We start from the raw sequence: 17,762 nt of genomic DNA on the forward strand, positions 1-17,762 counted from the left end.
CCATCGGTCTCCTTGGTAACTACTCCCATAGTCTAGAGCTGGTGCAGCGGTTTGCAGCGATTTCTATCTAGCACAAAGCAAGAACACAGATGATAGAATGTAAGAATCAGAGTGTCTTCTGTGATTCCTGATAATGATCCTTTCTGTTATAAATAGGAATTATGTCCATTTTGTAATGACATTAGTTTGATAATTTTAGCTCTAAAATACCAAATATATTTTATCGTATACCTGAAGAATTTTCACCCATGATACGTAAATACAATTTGGTTAGGTAGGGTGGATGTCTTTGATTTAGTGGGCACAACACAATATTTCAGTGGAGTTGGAAAAAAGCAAGTCTCAGGTAGAGGTCTTATCACTGTGTGTTTGTTAAAGTTTAGGGTGTGTACGAGTGTAGACAATATACACGGCACATTGCCTACAGTGCCAGACAATCTTAAAAACACAGAATGTGAAGTGTTTTACTCAGAACTACTTGTTCTGCTTATGCATCCTTTAATAGTGTTTCTAAATACATTTGCACTTAATTTTTCTGTATGAAACACATTCTGATTAAAAAGAATTGCGGAAAAGTTACCAAAATGTACTATTTGCATGTTTTAACATCCAAAACCCATTATAAAGGAGTCTGAAAATTTCATATTAATGTTTGACTGGATTTCACTTATCTTTTAAAAATGTTGTACATGACACAAGTGTCTCCCCATATTAAAGGTAACATCTGCTAAGCTCGGTTGTTAAAAAGCAAGTTAAATGTACTCAGTTTCTTAATAAAGTTGGTGTAAAAGGAGTTTTTATAAGCTGGTACCAGAGAAGGATTTATAGCTTGTGATTGACTGGATTTAAAGGGTTTATTCAGTGTTTTCTTTAGAAAAAAATAAAAATAAAATGGTGCTGGTGCAGAGAGACAATAAAAAAACAAAAACATACTTACCTAGCCCATGTAAAGCTTTGCCTATGCCTGGTACCCCAATCTTCTTTATTCTTCCTGCTTATGTAATAAGTGCTTGGTGCAGGACCTGTCAGCTCAGCCAGTCATTGGCCACAGTAATGCCTCATGTCAGCTAGTGATTGGCTAATTTGGCAGGTCCTGCAACAGTCCCTTGTCTGCAGGGAAAGAGGACTAGGTAAGTATTACTTGCTTTCTATCTTTTTTCCTGCCCCGGCTGTGGTTTTTGGAAAACACTGGATAACCCCTTTAAGGCTAGGTTCACTTTGCTTTGTGTTATATATATTTAGAATATTTTCAGCTAAAATTTTTAAGGCATAAACATACATTTTTTTACATATAATTGGCCTTCTTTATACAGTTGAAAGATTTGCATACTGACGTAAAAAGTGTAAATGACTATAGTTTTCAGTGCAACTCAAAAAATTGTCATGCAAAGGGATAGATTTATTTTCAGTGAAAAGACAGTTGTATAGACATACATCTGGCAGAATTGGTCCCACACACAGTGAGAACCTAACCTCATTCTGTTTAGTATATAAAAGACTCCAACGTCACCATTCTGTATTGTCTTTATGACTTCAGCATTAGGAGAATTTTTGTTTCCCCAGCCACAGATTCCTCTGATGTTTCCTTCCCAAATCTATTTGCATATACACTACATTAAAACCTATGAACAGAATCCATACTTGGCTGTCAACCTACAGTCCAGCATCAGGTTGTGGCTGCTTGATGTTGAACATAGTCTGAAAGACTCCCTAAATCTAACCACATAAAGTATGTGACATTCAAATATTACACAGGGACATTTATCAATGTCTTGCAGTAATGAATCTTCCCATTTTCCAGTAAAAACAATTATAATAATTAGGACAAACATTGAGAAAATCCTGTAAATGTTATACCAACCATAGGAGTTTAGACATTTTATTAGGTATGCCCTAAAAGAGACAACAACAAGTTGGTGACGTCAAGTTAATAAGAATGTTGGAAATATCCAGGGATATGTTTTACCATAGCCAAGTCTATGCAGGGAAAAAAAAATAGATGTATAATAAAACTGAAAGACAAGCAATAATGAAGAAATTCTACATGGAACTTGCATTTGTATATGTTCTCTCCTTTGAATCGTGTATCCATTCATTTACAAAAGCATACTGTTGACATCTACCCTGTTTCCCCAAAAATAAGAAATACCCATAAAATAAGCCGTAGCAGAATTTCTAAGCATTGGCGTAATATAAGCCATACCCCGAAAATAAGACAGTGGTAGGCGTGGCTAATCGTATTGGCGTAGAAACTTAAAGAAGACGGGCAGCCCTTCACATCTGCCCCTTTGTGACAGCTGCTATCTTGGAGGTGACCGGAGAGGTGCCGGCAGCCCAATCAACAAGGTCGGCTCCCCCTGTCAGGTCCCGGTCCTTCTGTTCCTGCTGCCAGCCGAGGAATAGAGGGACACAGAAAGTCTCCTCAGTGAAGTGAGGAACAGAAAGTTCTGCTATGTGGGTCCTCAGGGGGAAGAATAAAGCTGTGGCTGCCGTTTTACTCAGCACTGTGGGCCCCTCTCACCCAGCACCAACCAACAATAGTCTGTGGGTCTCTGTATTGTTGTACCATAAAAAATAAAATATGACTGTCTTATTTTCAGAGAAACACGGTAGTTCAAATTATGACAATAGGATCTAATAAAATAACAAATGTCAACTGGCCAGTTAAGTATGACTCAATAGACGCTATTTATGCAGTGTGTTGTGAATAGTGCCATTGTAGAATGTGAAAGAATCAACAGGAATTGCTTACTTAGGGTCTATTCACACGGCAGAATTTCACCTCAAATTAAAGCCCATAGACTTTTATGGTATTCCGCACTCCCATTCAACCTCCTGAAATTCCGCAGCAACTAACAACAGTCCGTGGGTCTCTATTGTTGTACCATACTTAAAAAAAAATAAGACATCCCCTGAAAATAAGCCATAGTGTGTCTTCTTGAGGAAAAATTAATATAAGACAGTGTCTTATTTTTGGGGAAACACGGTAGTTTAAAATATGACAGTAGGATCTAATAAGATTATTAGAGGCTATCAGAGGCTTCTGTGCTCTGAATTTGTGTGTGTGTGCAAGCATGTTTGCTATAAGGAGGGTTACAATATCAGGATTTCTGCATTTTTGGTCACATTAAAGGGGTAGTCCAGTGGTGAAAAACGTATCCCCTATCCTAAGGATAAGGAATAAGTTTCAGATCGCGGGGGGTCCGACCGCTGACGCCCCCCGTGATCTCTCTGTACGGGGCCCTGGCTCACTGACCAGATAGCACTTGTTGACCACCGCACGAAGCAGCGGCTGACACGCCCCCTCAATACATCTCTATGGCAGAGCCGTAGATTGCCGAAGGCACGCCCCCTTCCTGTGGGCTGTCGGGGCCCCGTACAGGAAATAGGGGATACGTTTTTCACCACTGGATATCTTGGGCTTTAAATATTATGGCTTCATGTGGGAACCATATATTTAGTTTTGAAATTAGGATCAGATTCTAGGAGTGAATGCAGGAAACCCTTTTCCGTGTATTACTTTTCCGCCTTTTGATATCTCTGTACTGGTAAGATTCTTTTTCAGTCCAATGGGTCTGATCCTTATGCCCCTCTACACTTTGAATGTATACCTACTATTGGAGCGTTGGAGCTAAACTGGAGAATTTGGAGAGTTTAGCTAAAGCTAAACTAAGGTATATTAAGAAATGAATACAGAATTTTTGACCTAAATGTGTCACTTTTAAACTTTTAGGTAATATATACATTTTCATGTCAGATTACAATACACCAGTACCCTACAGTGTATCTCTTAACATGTGTAATTCAGTAAGTGTGTTCTGAAAACATTGTCCAACTTTGCCCACCTGTCAGTGGGTGACTTACAAATACCATAGGTTAAGAATCCAAAGCATATGACCAGTAGTAGGGCGGTGTCACTGGGAACATATTGCTGTTGACTAGTCGTTTTAAGAGAATTCCCATTTGAGAGATTTCTGAATAGGGCATTGGATTACCCAAAGATGTACCAGCCTTAGAAAGTGTTGTGCTTTGATATTTCTGTCCCATCTGCTATGTTACACTATGCAGGCAGAATCAACTCTGTTTATATATATATATTTTGTAATCTACATATAATGTGCTTGGTCTTACTTATACAAACTACAGTGATCAGACAACTTTTACAAATCCAAATAGCAGCAAATGGTGATTATAAAGCTTCATTCAGAATAATAAGCCAGCCTTCAACTATTCTATATATTGCACAATTGTACAATGCTCTTAACTATGTATGTTTTGGGTCTCCAAATTCCATGCTCATAGTATTTTCAAGCTGTTTTGTATGGAATGGATAGATGTGTCCTTTTGTATGTGCATCAGAAAGAAAACAAAGTGTACAATTTTGTATTTTGTATAAAAAATAAAAGCTATTTTTGAATGCAACAAACTTAGAGGATTTGTGACTTTATTCATTTTCTGCCTTATGATTTTTTACCTGCACTTCAAAGCTGAAGCTGTAAATAGTTAAACATGTTCAAAGTTTTGGCGTAATAATGTCACACAGGGAGTAAAGCGTGCTACTGTGTGCTTATTCCCGCTTTCTGAGGGTCTCAGCACTGAGACCTTGACAGATACAAAACTTTTGAATCGGCAGAAACAGGTTTAAAGTTTTGCACACTGGGGGAGATTTATCAAAACCTGTCTGGAGGAAAAGTTGCCCAGTTGCCCATGGCAACCATTCAGAGGTCTTGAAAAAATGAAAAAAGCGAGTTGATTGGTTGCTATGGGCAACTCAGCAACTTTTCCTCCGGACAGGTTTTGATAAATCTCCTCCAGTGTTCAAAACTTTTAACCTGTTTCTGCCAATTCAAAAGTTTTGTATCTGTCAAGGTCTCAGTGCTGAGACCCTCAACAAGCGGGAATAAGCACACAGTAGCGCTCTTTACTCCCTGGCTTTTGTTGATCTTTGTCTCCATTATAAGTCACCCAGTACCAGTTTACTATGGATGATATAGCAGTAAAGAAATTGCAGTCAGCACTGCTAATCAATGGTGCACCCCTGTAGCACTCCGGAGAACTCCGAATCACTCCAGCATCCAAGCAGGCTTTCTAGCGGTGCTCTGTGGTCACAGAAGGTACATATATAGATGCCCAGATAGAAAGATCACGGCACTTGCATGTCTGCTGTAAAATCAATTCTTTTATTCCAAACTACATAAAAACAGCATCAGGAGGATGCAGGATGACGGAACAACATACGTTTCACAGCTTCTGTGGCTTCAACAGGTCCTTACTAAATCCCCTCAGCTTCATCCTTGAATACACGACCATACAATGATGCCACCCCTTCACAAATTAATTCTTTGTTCTCCAAGATGGCAACTGGCTAGAATTCCTGTTTTTCTCTAGTTTGGAATATACAGCCATGGCTGCAAGTGTTGGCAACCCTGAAATTTTTCTAGAAAATGAAGTATTTCTCACAGAAAAGGATTGCAGTAACACGTTTTGCTATGTACATGTTTATGTTGGAACTAAACTAAAAAAGCAAATTGGACATAATGTCACACCAAACTCCAATAATGGGCCGAACAAAATTATTGGCACCCTTAACTTATTTGGTTGCACACCCTTTGGAAAAAATAACTGAAATCAGTCGCTTCCTATAACCACCAATAAGCTTCTTACACCTTTCAGCAATTTTAAGATCTCTCCACAGGTGTTCAATGGGATTTAGATCTGGACTCATTGCTGCCACTTCAGAACTCTCCAGCGCTTTGTTGCCATCCATTTCTGGGTGCTTTTTGACGTATGTTTGGGGTCATTGTCCTGCTGGAAGACCCAAGATCTGGAAAGTAAACCCAACTTTCTGACAGTGGGCTGCACAGTGCGACCCAAAATCCGTTGGTAATCCTCAGATTCCATGATGCTTTGCACACATTCAAGGCACCCAGTGCCAGAGGCAGCAAAACAACCCCAAAACATCATTGAACCTCCACCATATTTCACTGTCGGAACTGTGTTCTTTTATTTGTAGGTCTCATTCCGTTTTCAGTAAATAGTAGAATGATGTGCTTTACCAAAAAGCTCTATCTTGGTCTCATCTGTCCACAAGACATTTTCCCAGAAGGATTTTAGCTTACTCAAGTTCATTTTGGCAAAATGTAGTCTTGCTTTTTTATGTCTCTGTGTCAGCAGTGGGGTACTTCTGGATCCCCTGCCATAGCGTTTCATTTCATTTGAATGTCGACGGATAGTTTGCGCTGACACTGATACTCCCTGAGCCTGCAGGACAACTTGAATATCTTTGGAACTTGTTTGGGGCTGCTTATCCACCATCCAGACTGTCCTGGGTTGACATTTTTCTTCCATTCACACCCAGGGATATTAGCTACAGTGCCATGGGTTGCAAACTTCTTGATAATATTGCGCACTGTGGACAAAGGCCAATCTAGATCTCTGGAGATGGACTTGAGAACCAACAATCTTATGTTTCCACAATTTTGAAAGGGTGCCAATAATTTTGTTCAGACTATTTTTGGAGTTTGGTGGGACATTAAGTCCAATTAGCTTTTTTTCCCTCCCTTTGTTCCCTTTGTGTGTATTGGAACTAAACTAAAAAACATGTGTATAGCAAAACATGTGTTACTGCAATCCTTTCCTGTGAGAAATACTTCATTTTCTTGAAATATTTCAGGGATGCCAACATTTACAGCCATAACTGTAGGAATTGACTTTAACGCAGACATGAAAATGCCATGATTTTATTATCTGGGCAAATTTAGTATGGATAATCCTCCTGTCTGTTTTCCTTTTAAACCTAACAAAGGTCATGTGGATTAAAACTCAATTTTAAATGGAATGGATGATAGCAGCACTGAAAAAGAAACTCTGTAAGAGATTAAATATATAAAGGAAAATAGAGCTAAAACTGTAATATGACAACAAATCCTGCAAATCAAATATATGTCAGCATCTCAACAAAACTTTTTTTGTGGTGTCTAACTGTATAGGAAATAGCATAGGACAGAGAAATTAAAGAAATACCAGCTAGAACATTTTCTTTCTAGATTCGGTGGTGCCCATTGGGGTCTATGAAGACAGTTAATGCATCTGGCACAATATATGCCTAGACTACACAATTACATACAGTATGGAAGTATACATTTTAATTTAATGTCACTTAAGTATTACTATTGCATTTCCATATTATGATGTAAAACCAGACAATCACACTTGGTACTACAGATTATGTTGGCACAAATGAGCATATTTTAGGAAGAATATATGATGCCTAGATGAAGATGGCTGTCATCTCAATGAAAGTAGTTTGGAACATTGAGATAAGACTGTCTTTGTGTTTACTTCTAAAACATGTTCCCTTATTAATCAGTGTAGTATAATGGGATAATAAAGTGTCATAACAACATTGCAGGCATTTATATCTGGTGACAAGCCACTGTGCCAGCCCTGCTGTATGGAAAGGAACTGGTTTTCAAAAAGGCCACATTCCCTCCAAGATTTCAGCTTTAGTTGGCTTTTTCCAAGTTGCTCAGTATCTTTCTGTCAAACTTTTAAAATCCTATACAATTTAATGTCCTAATCCCCTAGCACACAAGTTTTTTTTTTTTTATTAACTATGATAGGCTCAGGCAAAACAATGTAGTTACAGGTGATTTACATGTCTAGCATCTGTATTTGGCTCACAATTCCCTCTGACCTGCTGCTCACTCTTTTTGACATTCACTGCTCAGGAAGAGACTTGTCCGAGGCAAGCAGTGAGCCTGCCCTCACCAACCATGCATTAATTTCCTCCCCGAGTCTGCTGTGCTGTGTCTCTTTATCCAATCACTGCAGACTGCTCTGTAACTCTCTTTGAGAACAGAAATATGTTAGTCCTTGATGGACTTTGTCCCAGCCTGTGCTTCAGCCAGGATTATGTTCATGGATGATTAAGACTTGTTAACAGGTCGAAACGCGTTGGTTGCGTTTCGTTTGTTCTTATCTAGATTATGTTCCAGTTTGGTTTTTAACATTTTCTAATAAAGCCAGTATTTTTATCCAGTCTGGGAGCCGGATGCTACTTTTTCCTCTGCCTTAGTCTGACAGGACCGATCCCTCATAAAGCCATGCTGATATGGAGTCATGCATTTACCGTATTTATCGGGGTATACCATGCACCGGCCTATAACACGCACCCTCATTTTACCAAGGATATTTGGGTAAAAAAAGTTTTTTACCCAAATATCCATGGTAAAATGAGGGTGCGTGTGTGCGCGTGTATACCCCGATATACCCCCAGGAAAGGCAGGGGGAGAGAGGCCGTCGCTGCCCGCTTCTCTCCCCCTGCCTTTCCTGGGGTCTAGAGCCCTGCTGCCAGCCCTTCTCTCCCCCTACCTATCGGCGCCGCTGCCCGTTCTGTCCCCCTGACTATCGGTGCCGGCGCCCCATTGCCGGCGCCGATAGCCAGGGGGAGAGAAGGGGCAGCGGCACCGATTGCCGGCGCCGCTGCCCCGTTGTCTCCCCCCATCCCCGGTGGCATAATTACCTGGTTCGGGTCCGCGCTGCTGCAGGCCTCCGGCGTGCGTCCCCGGCGTCGTTGCTATGCGCTGCACGGCGCGGCGCATGACGTCAGTGCGCCGCGCCGTGCATAGCAACGACGCAGGGGACGCACGCCGGAGGCCTGCAGCAGCGCGGATCCGACCCAGGTAATTATGCCACCAGGGATGGGGGAGGCAACGGGGCAGCGGCGCCGGCAATGGGTGCCACTGCCCCTTCTCTCCCCCTGGCTGTCGGCGCCGCTTCTCTCCCCCTGGCTATCGGTGCCGGCAATGGGGCGCCGGTACCGATAGTCAGGGGGACAGAACGGGCAGCGGCGCCGATAGCCAGGGGGAGAGAAGGGCCGGCAGCAGCGCTCTAGACCCCAGGGAAGGCAGGGGCAGAGAAGCGGACAGCGACGGCCTCTCTCCCCCTGCCTTTCCTGGGGGTGTATCGGCGTATAACACGCACATAGACTTTAGGCTAAAAAATTTTGCCTAAAAAGTGAGTGTTATACGCCGATAAATACGGTATTTTTATCAAGATACTCCAAAATAGCATCTCTTAGAAAAACTTCAAACAATTTACATAAAACAGAGGTTAAACTAATTCCCGGGATCACCACATTTGCCATTCGCCAGTCCTGGGGAACAGTCCCTGTTACTATAGAGTACCTGAATATAAAAAATAGGGGTCTGTCTATCACATTACTTAAAGGGGTATTCCAGGCAAAACCTTTTTATATATATATCAACTGGCTCCGGAAAGTTAAACAGATTTGTAAATTACTTCTATTAAAAAATCTTAATCCTTCCAATAGTTATTAGCTTCTGAAGTTTTCTGTCTAACTGCTCAATGATGATGTCACATCCCGGGAGCTGTGCATGATGGAAAAATATCCCCATAGGAACTGCACAGCTCCCGGGACGTGAGTCATCAGAGAGCAGTTAGACAGAAAACAACAACTCAACTTCAGAAGCTAAAAGCTATTGGAAGGATTAAGATTTTTTAATAGAAGTAATTTACAAATCTGTTTAACTTTCCGGAGCCAGTTGATATATAAAAAAAAAGTTTTGGCCTGGAATACCCCTTTAATTACTTTAGAACATGGGGGTGAATGCCATCTGGACCTGGTGATTTGTCTATTTTGATTTTTTGTAGGCGGCACTGTACTTCTTCCTGGGTTAGACAGGTGACCTGTACAGGGGCGTTCACCTTATCACACTGTATTTCACCTGGCATTTCATTTTCTTCAGTGAATACAGTGGAGAAGAATTTGCTTAATATATTTGCTTTTTCCTGATCCCCGTTTATAATTTCTTCGTCATCATTTTTTTTAAAGGGCCAACACTTTCATTTTTAACCTTTCTACTATTTTTATAGTTAAAGAACATTTTGGGGTTAGTTATACTCTCTTTGGCAATGAGTCTTACTGTCTCTATTTTTGCGGCTTTTTCTCTATAGCTTTTTAATGCTTCTTCACTGCCACCCTGGTTTAGTAGTTTAAATGCTTTATTTTTGTCATTTATTGCCCCCTTAACATTTTTATTCATCCATATTGGTTTTCTTTTATTTCTGACCCTTTTATTCCCATAGGGTATATGAATCTTACAGTGAGAATTTAAGATATTTTTAAAAGTCTCCCATTTAGTGTCAGTATTGTTCTTTTTGAGGACATTATCCCATTTTATATTGTTAAGGGCTTCTCTGAGTTGATCGAACTTTGTCTTCCTAAAGTTCATTGTTTTTGTGGCCCCTCGAGAAATTCCCTTATTGAAGAACAAGTTATAATGTATTCTATTATGATGGCTATTTCCTAGATGTCCTACCTGCACATTAGTTACTCTGTCAGGTCTGTAGGTTAATATTAAGTCCAGTAGGGCGCCCCCTCTGGTCGGGCCCTGCACCATTTGAGACAGATAATTGTCTTTAGCTATAGTCAGAGACCTGTTTCCTTTATGAGATTCACAGGTCTCGGTCTCCCAGTTTATATCAGGATAGTTAAAGTCCTCCATTATTATCACCTCATTCTGATTTGCTGCCTTGTTTATTTGCCTCAGTAATTGATCTTCTGCCTCTTCCATTATGTCAGATATTTTTTTTTTATCTCCATATATCAATCATATACATGATTCCACATTATTGTTTCCCTCCCGTATATCCTCCCGCAGTCCGGCCTTCAGACTGGACTTTACATAAAGACAAACTCCTCCCCCTTTCCGTTTTGTCCGATCCTTCCTGAATAGACCATAACCCTGTATGTTGACCGCCCAGTCACAGCTATCGTCCAACCAAGTCTCTATTATACCCTATTGTGACATTTTCAACTCCAGTTCGTCAGTTTTATTGGCCAGACTTCTGGCATTAGTCAACATGCAATTCAATGGTGTATGTTTTCTTTTTCTATGAAGCCTATACCTAGTAACTATTCTAACCCCTCCCGCTGCTCCACCCCCAGGAACATTAATAAGTCCCCCCTCTCTATCTTCACTATTTTCCCCCTCTATGTTGTAGGTTCCCTTCCCCCCCCCAGTCCCTAGTTTAAACTCTCCTCCACCCTTATAGCCATATTCTCCCCAAGCACAGCTGCACCCTCCCCATTGAGGTGCAGCCCATCCCTACGGTAGAGCCGGTAACCGACAGAGAAGTCGGCCAAGTTCTCAATGAACCCAAACCCCTCCTTCCTACACCAGCTTCTGAGCCACTTGTTTACCTCCCTAATCTCCCACTGCCTCTCTGGTGTGGCTCGTGGTACAGGTAATATTTCAGAAAATATTACCTTGGAGGACCTTGCCTTAAGCTTGCGGTCTAAGTCCCTGAAATCATTTTTAAGGACACTCCACCTACCTCTTACTTTGTCATTGGTGCGAATATGTCCCATGACCGCTGGGTCCTCTCCAGCCCCACCAACCTGTCAACCCGATCCACGATGTGCCGAACTTCAGCGTCAGGAAGACAATCCCGGTCTTTGGGACAGATCGCCCTGTCTGTCCCCCTAATACATGAGTCCCCTACTACCAGTACCTGTGGCCTGCCCTGCACTCCTCCCTCCCTCCTTACTGGAGCAGACACCCCCTGGCAGTGAGATGCAGTATCTTGCTGCAGTACTGCTAGCTCTGAAATTGCATCCCCCTCATCTGCCAAACGGGCAAACTTGTTGGGGTGTGCCAGATCAGGACTAGCCTGCCTGACACTTTTCCCTCTACCCCGTTTTCTAACTGTAACCCAGCTAACTGCCTGACTGTATATTCTTTGTGTGGAATCCGCACGATGTGCGGACTTCCCTCTGTAACCTTCTTCTATAACTTGAAGAACTCATGGGTTTGATGTTATCCGAGCACAACTTTGAATACATTTTTGAAATGTTCCTCCAACCGTTTAGCCACAATTGCTTAGAGGAACTGCCTGTCAAGGAGGAACCTTCCCTCTCTACCTTCCTTTGGGTAAATCCAGCAGCCATCTTTCCCACACTCTTGAAGTCTGCTGTTTTTCGCTTCTAAACTCATCTGAAACACCTTTTTTTCTTATTGGCCGGTCTCTAAAATTTTGTCCAACTCAGGAAAAAATACGTGGGGGGGGGGGGGATTTTTCAAGGGTGGTGTAGTTGAATGATTTCTTTACACCTTAAATTTATGTTATCTGTACACGTGCCAAGTTTATTACATGGTTCCATGGATGTGATAAATATGGTGCTAGTACACTTTAAATTACACTTCACTAAATTTTTCTGCAAATTTTTGATCTATTGCAAGTTTTGTAAGTAAGGTCTGTAGAATTGTGACAAATTGTGCAACATGTCGCACATAAATTTATGACCACTGCAAAAAGTTAAACAGAGTGTGGCAAGAAAAAGCATCTAAAGCAAAAGTCACAATAATACGTCTTTAAACAGCAACTAAGACAAATTAACACCACAGAAAAACATGGTTAAGCTGATAATAGGTCCCGTCTATTGACCTTGAAAGTAGAGATGAGCAAAGTTACAGTGATTCGATTCGTCACAAACTTCTCGGCTCAGCAGTTGTTGACTTTAGCTTGCATAAATTAGTTCAGCACCTGAAAGCTGAACTAATTTATGCAGGCTAAAGTCAGCAAACGCCGTGCAGCGCATAGCAATGACGCAGGGGACCCCGGCAACAGGTAATTATACAACCGGGGATGGGGGAGGCAACGGGGCAACGGCGCCGGCAGTCTCTGGACCCCAGGACAGGCAGGGGCAGAGAAGCCGGCAGCGCTGGCGGTCTCTGCACTTGCAAAAGCCGCTGCAGTTCATTGATTTAAAGCACCTGCTTTAAATCATTGAACTGCTGCGGCTTATCGGCGTATAACACGCAGATAGACTATAGGCGAAAAATTTTAGCCTAAAAAATGTGTGTCATATGCCGATAAATACGGTATATATGTATATACATACAATCAGAGAGGCTATACATATAAAAGAGTGAAAAAAACACTTCACTTTTGCAGTAATATGGCTCTCACATAAATGGAAGAGCACTAAATAAAGTGCTCAAGTGAATAAATATGTAAACATTTAAGGATTACAAGCAAACAGTGGTCATGTAATAACAGTGCAGGCAGATATATATATATATATATATATATATATATATATAGGAGGTCCATACAGTGCCCACCAGGTCTCACTCCAGTACCCCACCAATCCACTGACACGTTTTGCCTGAACCGCTTTATCCAGGAGAGCCGTGGATAAATGGTGTGGTGAGACATACAGCACCCACTCTCCTGCAGGCTCACCCCAGTACCATCTATTGTCTCTGTCCTTATGTGATGGTGCATATTATATGCTGTTTTATTGGATGCAATAATAAAGATTTATAATTTTTTTCATAATTTATGATTCATTGTATCATTTTGGGGGGCTGGGCATTATTGCAGGTGTATACGCTTCAATTTTGCACCTACAGACCCATATAAGGGCTTGTTTTTTGCATCACCAGTTGTACTTTGTAATCTTATTTTATAACAATTTGAAGAAACAAAAAAAAAAAAACTTTGTGTGGTGAAATTAAAAAAACACGCCATTTTGTAACTTTTGGGGGCTTCTACGCACTGCACTTTTCGGTAAAAATTACTCCTTATCTTTATTCTGTGGGTCCATACAGTTACAAGGATATCCAATTTATGTAGGTTTTTTTTATATTTTACAAAAAAAAAAAATTATTATAACTACATGCACCAAAATAAGTATGTTTCAAATTTTAATTTTCTGACCCCTATAACTTTTTTATTTTTCCACATATGGGGCTATATGAGGGCTCTTTTCATGTGCCATGGTCTGTAGATTTTATCTGTACCATTTTTGTTTTGATGTGGCTTTTTGATAACTTTTTATTAATTTTTAATGGTATATGAAGTGACCAAAAATGCACAATTTTGGACTTTGGTATTTTTTTTCTTTTTACATGCAAGCCATCGAACCTACGGTTTAACTACCCTTATATTTTAATAGTTCGGACATTTATGCACGCGGCGGTACCTCATATGATTATTTTTTATTTTATTTAAAAAATGAGAGAAGGGGGGATTCAAACTTATTAGGAAGGGGTTAATTCACTTTTATTAAAAAATAAATAAATGTAACACTCCCCTTAGGGGGCTAAAACATGCAATCTTTTGATTGCATATACTGATCAATGCTTTGCCATAGTATAGCATTGATCAGTGTTATCGGTGCTCTGCTGCTCCAGCCTGCAGGCTGGGAGCAGCAGATCACCTATCAGATGGCAAGGACGGGCCCTTCCGCTGTCCTCTCAGCTGATTGGGATATCGTGGTTTCATCGCCGTGGTCCCGATCGGCTCCGCAGAGCTGCCGGGATACTTTTACTTTCGTTTTAGATGCCGCAATCAACTTTGATCATGGCGTCTAAAGGGTTAATGCAAGGCATCGGCCCGATCGGTGATGCCTGGCATTAACCCTGGGTCCTGTCTGTTGATAGCAGTCTGGACCCACCAAATTTTAAGCATGCTCAGCTCGTGAGCACGATTCAAACCCCGGGAACGGGACCAGGATGTACAGGTACGCCCTTAGTCCTTAAGTACTGGTTGAGGGCTGTACGGCCCCCCTAAGAAATGCCTCCCCACACCATCACTGACCCACCGCCAAACCGGTCATGCTGGAGGATGTTGCAGGCAGCAGAATGTTTTCCATGGCATCTCCGGACTCGGTCACCTCTGTCACATGTGCTCAGTGTGAACCTGCTTTCATCTGTGAAGAGCACAGGGCGCCAGAGGCGAATTTGGCATTTGCCAGAGAACACCAAGATTGGCAAACGTCCTGCACGGTGTTGGGCTGTAAGCACAACCCCACCTGTGGATGTCCCTCATGGAGTCTGTGTCTGACCGTTTGAGTGGACACATGCACATTTGTGGCCTGCTGGAGGTCATTTTGCAGGGTTCTGGCAGTGCTCCTCCTGCTTCTTCTACAAAGGTGGAGGTAACGGTCCTGCTGCTGGGTTGTTGGCCTCCTTCATGTCCCCTGATGTACTGGGCTGTCTCCTGGTAGCGCCTCCATGCTATGGACAGTACACTGACAAACACAGCAAACCTCCTTGTCACAGCTCACATTGATGTGCCATCCTGGATGAGCTGCACTACCTGAGCCACTTGTGTGGGTTGTAGAATCAGTCTAATGCTACCGCTATAGTGAAAGCACCGCCACCATTCAAAAGTGACCAAAACATCAGCCAGGAAGCATAGGAACTGAGAAGTGGTCTGTGGTCACCACCTGCAGACCCACTCCTTTATTGGGGGTGTCTTGCTAATTGCTTATAATTTCCACCTGTTGTCTGTTCCATTTGCACAGCGGCATGTGAAATTGATTGTCAATCAGTGTTGCTTCCTGAGTGGACAGTGTGATTTCACAGAAGTGTGATTGACTTGGAGTTACATTGTGTTGTTTAAGTGCTCCCTTTATTTATTTATTTTTGAGCAGTGTATTTACAGTTGCTAGAAGTTTGATTCACCTTGTAAGTAGCACTCACCCTTTTCTAATTCTATGTCAGAGGGAATATTAAGCTGAGAGGAAGACACCCCCGACCGGCTAGGTGATGGCAGAAGTAGATGTCACCCACTGTGCTAATTTTTGGTGCAGCTGTGTCACACATGCACCCATTCAGCAGGTTCTCTGCCCGATCTGACATCAACTTGGACGAGGTCAGACGCTAATTGTGGGCTGTGGTCAGGGGTGGACTCACAACTCATGGGACCCCCAGGCAAAAGATGATCATGAGGCCCCAGTGGCCCCCCCCCCTTATGTAAGCCACACCCATAAAGATGCCCTGAGGTCCGTACATCATTGGTTCCTCTCCTTGTCAGCCGATCCTCATCCAGTATGCACAGAGCAGCAGAATCCTATTGAAAACAATTGGACTCTGCTGCAAGCGGAATTTAGCAGCTGAATTTCACCGGTGGAAACTCTGCAATGTGGACAAGCAAAAAGTCCCCCCAGACCCCTAAGTCCTCCTCCAGATCCCTCTGCCTGCCCAGACCCCTAAGTCCTCCTTTAAACCCCCTACTCCACACTCCTCTAGTGTGCGCCCCCCCCATAATCCTTTACACTCCTCAGCGCCGCCAGTCATCCTTCACACTCCTCAGCAGCCCCACCCCCGTGATCCTTCACACTCCTCAGTGCCCCCCCATCATCCTCCTCACTCCTCAGTGCCCCCTTTCTGTCATTCTCCTCAGTGCCCCCCATCATCCTCCACACTCCTCAGCCCCCGCTCTGTCATCCTCCACACTCCTCAGCCCCCCAGTCATCCTCCACACTCCTCAGCCCCCCCATCATCTTCCACACTCCTCAGCCCCCCCATCATCCTCCACACTCCTCAGCCCCCCCATCATCTTCCACACTCCTCAGCCCCCCCATCATCCTCCACACTCCTCAGCCTCCCCCCGTCATCCTCCACTCTCCTCAGCCCCCCCTCAGTCATCCTCCACACTCCTCAGCCCTCCCGCCTCCATCATCCTCCACACTCCTCAGCCCCCCCATCATCCTCCACACTCCTCAGCCACCCCCTGTCATCCTCCACACTCCTCAGCCCCCCCATCATCCTCCACACTCCTCAGCCACCCCCTGTCATCCTCCACTCTCCTCAGCCCCCCCTCAGTCATCCTCCACACTCCTCAGCCCTCCCGCCTCCATCATCCTCCACACTCCTCAGCCCCCCCATCATCCTCCACACTCCTCAGCCACCCCCTGTCATCCTCCACTCTCCTCAGCCCCCCCTCAGTCATCCTCCACACTCCTCAGCCCTCCCGCCTCCATCATCCTCCACACTCCTCAGCCCCCCCCATCATCCTCCACACTCCTCAGCCACCCCCTGTCATCCTCCACTCTCCTTAGCCCCCCCTCAGTCATCCTCCACACTCCTCAGCCCTCCCACCTCCATCATCCTCCACACTCCTCAGCCCCCCCATCATCCTCCACACTCCTCAGGCCCCCCATCATCCTCCACACTCCTCAGCCCCCCATCATCCTCCACACTCCTCAGCCACCCCCTGTCATCCTCCACTCTCCTCAGCCCCCCCTCATTCATCCTCCACACTCCTCAGCCCTCCCGCCTCCATCATCCTCCACACTCCTCAGCCCCCCCATCATCCTCCACACTCCTCAGCCACCCCGTTATCTTCCACTCTCCTCAGCCCCCCCTCAGTCATCCTCCACACTCCTCAGCCCTCCCGCCTCCATCATCCTCCACACTCCTCAGTCCCCCCCATCATCCTCCACACTCCTCAGCCTCCCCCTGTCATCCTCCACTCTCCTCAGCCCCCCCTCTGTCATCCTTCACACTCCTCAGCGCCCCGTCATCCTCCACATTCCTCAGCAGCCCCTCCATCATCCTTCACACTCCTCAGTGCCCCCCATCATTCTTCACACTCCTCAGAGCCCCCCATCATTCTTCACACTCCTCAGAGCCCCCATCATCCTCCTCACTCCTCAGTGTCCCCCCATCATCCCCCTCACCCCTCAGTGTCCCCCCCATCATCCCCCTCACTCCTCAGTGCCCCCCATCCTCCTCCTCACTCCTCAGTGCCCCCCATCATCCTCCTCACTCCTCAGTGCCCAACCCATACATCATCCTCCTCACTCCTCAGTGTGCCCCCCACCATCCTCAGTGTGCCCCCCCATCATCCTCCTCACTCCTCAGTGCCCCCTTTCTGTCATTCTCCTCAGTGCCCCCATCATCCTCCACACTCCTCAGCCCCCAGTCATCCTCCACACTCCT

Source organism: Hyla sarda, chromosome 1 (assembly GCF_029499605.1).
Source record: "Hyla sarda isolate aHylSar1 chromosome 1, aHylSar1.hap1, whole genome shotgun sequence".
Classification (NCBI taxonomy): Eukaryota; Metazoa; Chordata; class Amphibia; order Anura; family Hylidae; genus Hyla; species Hyla sarda.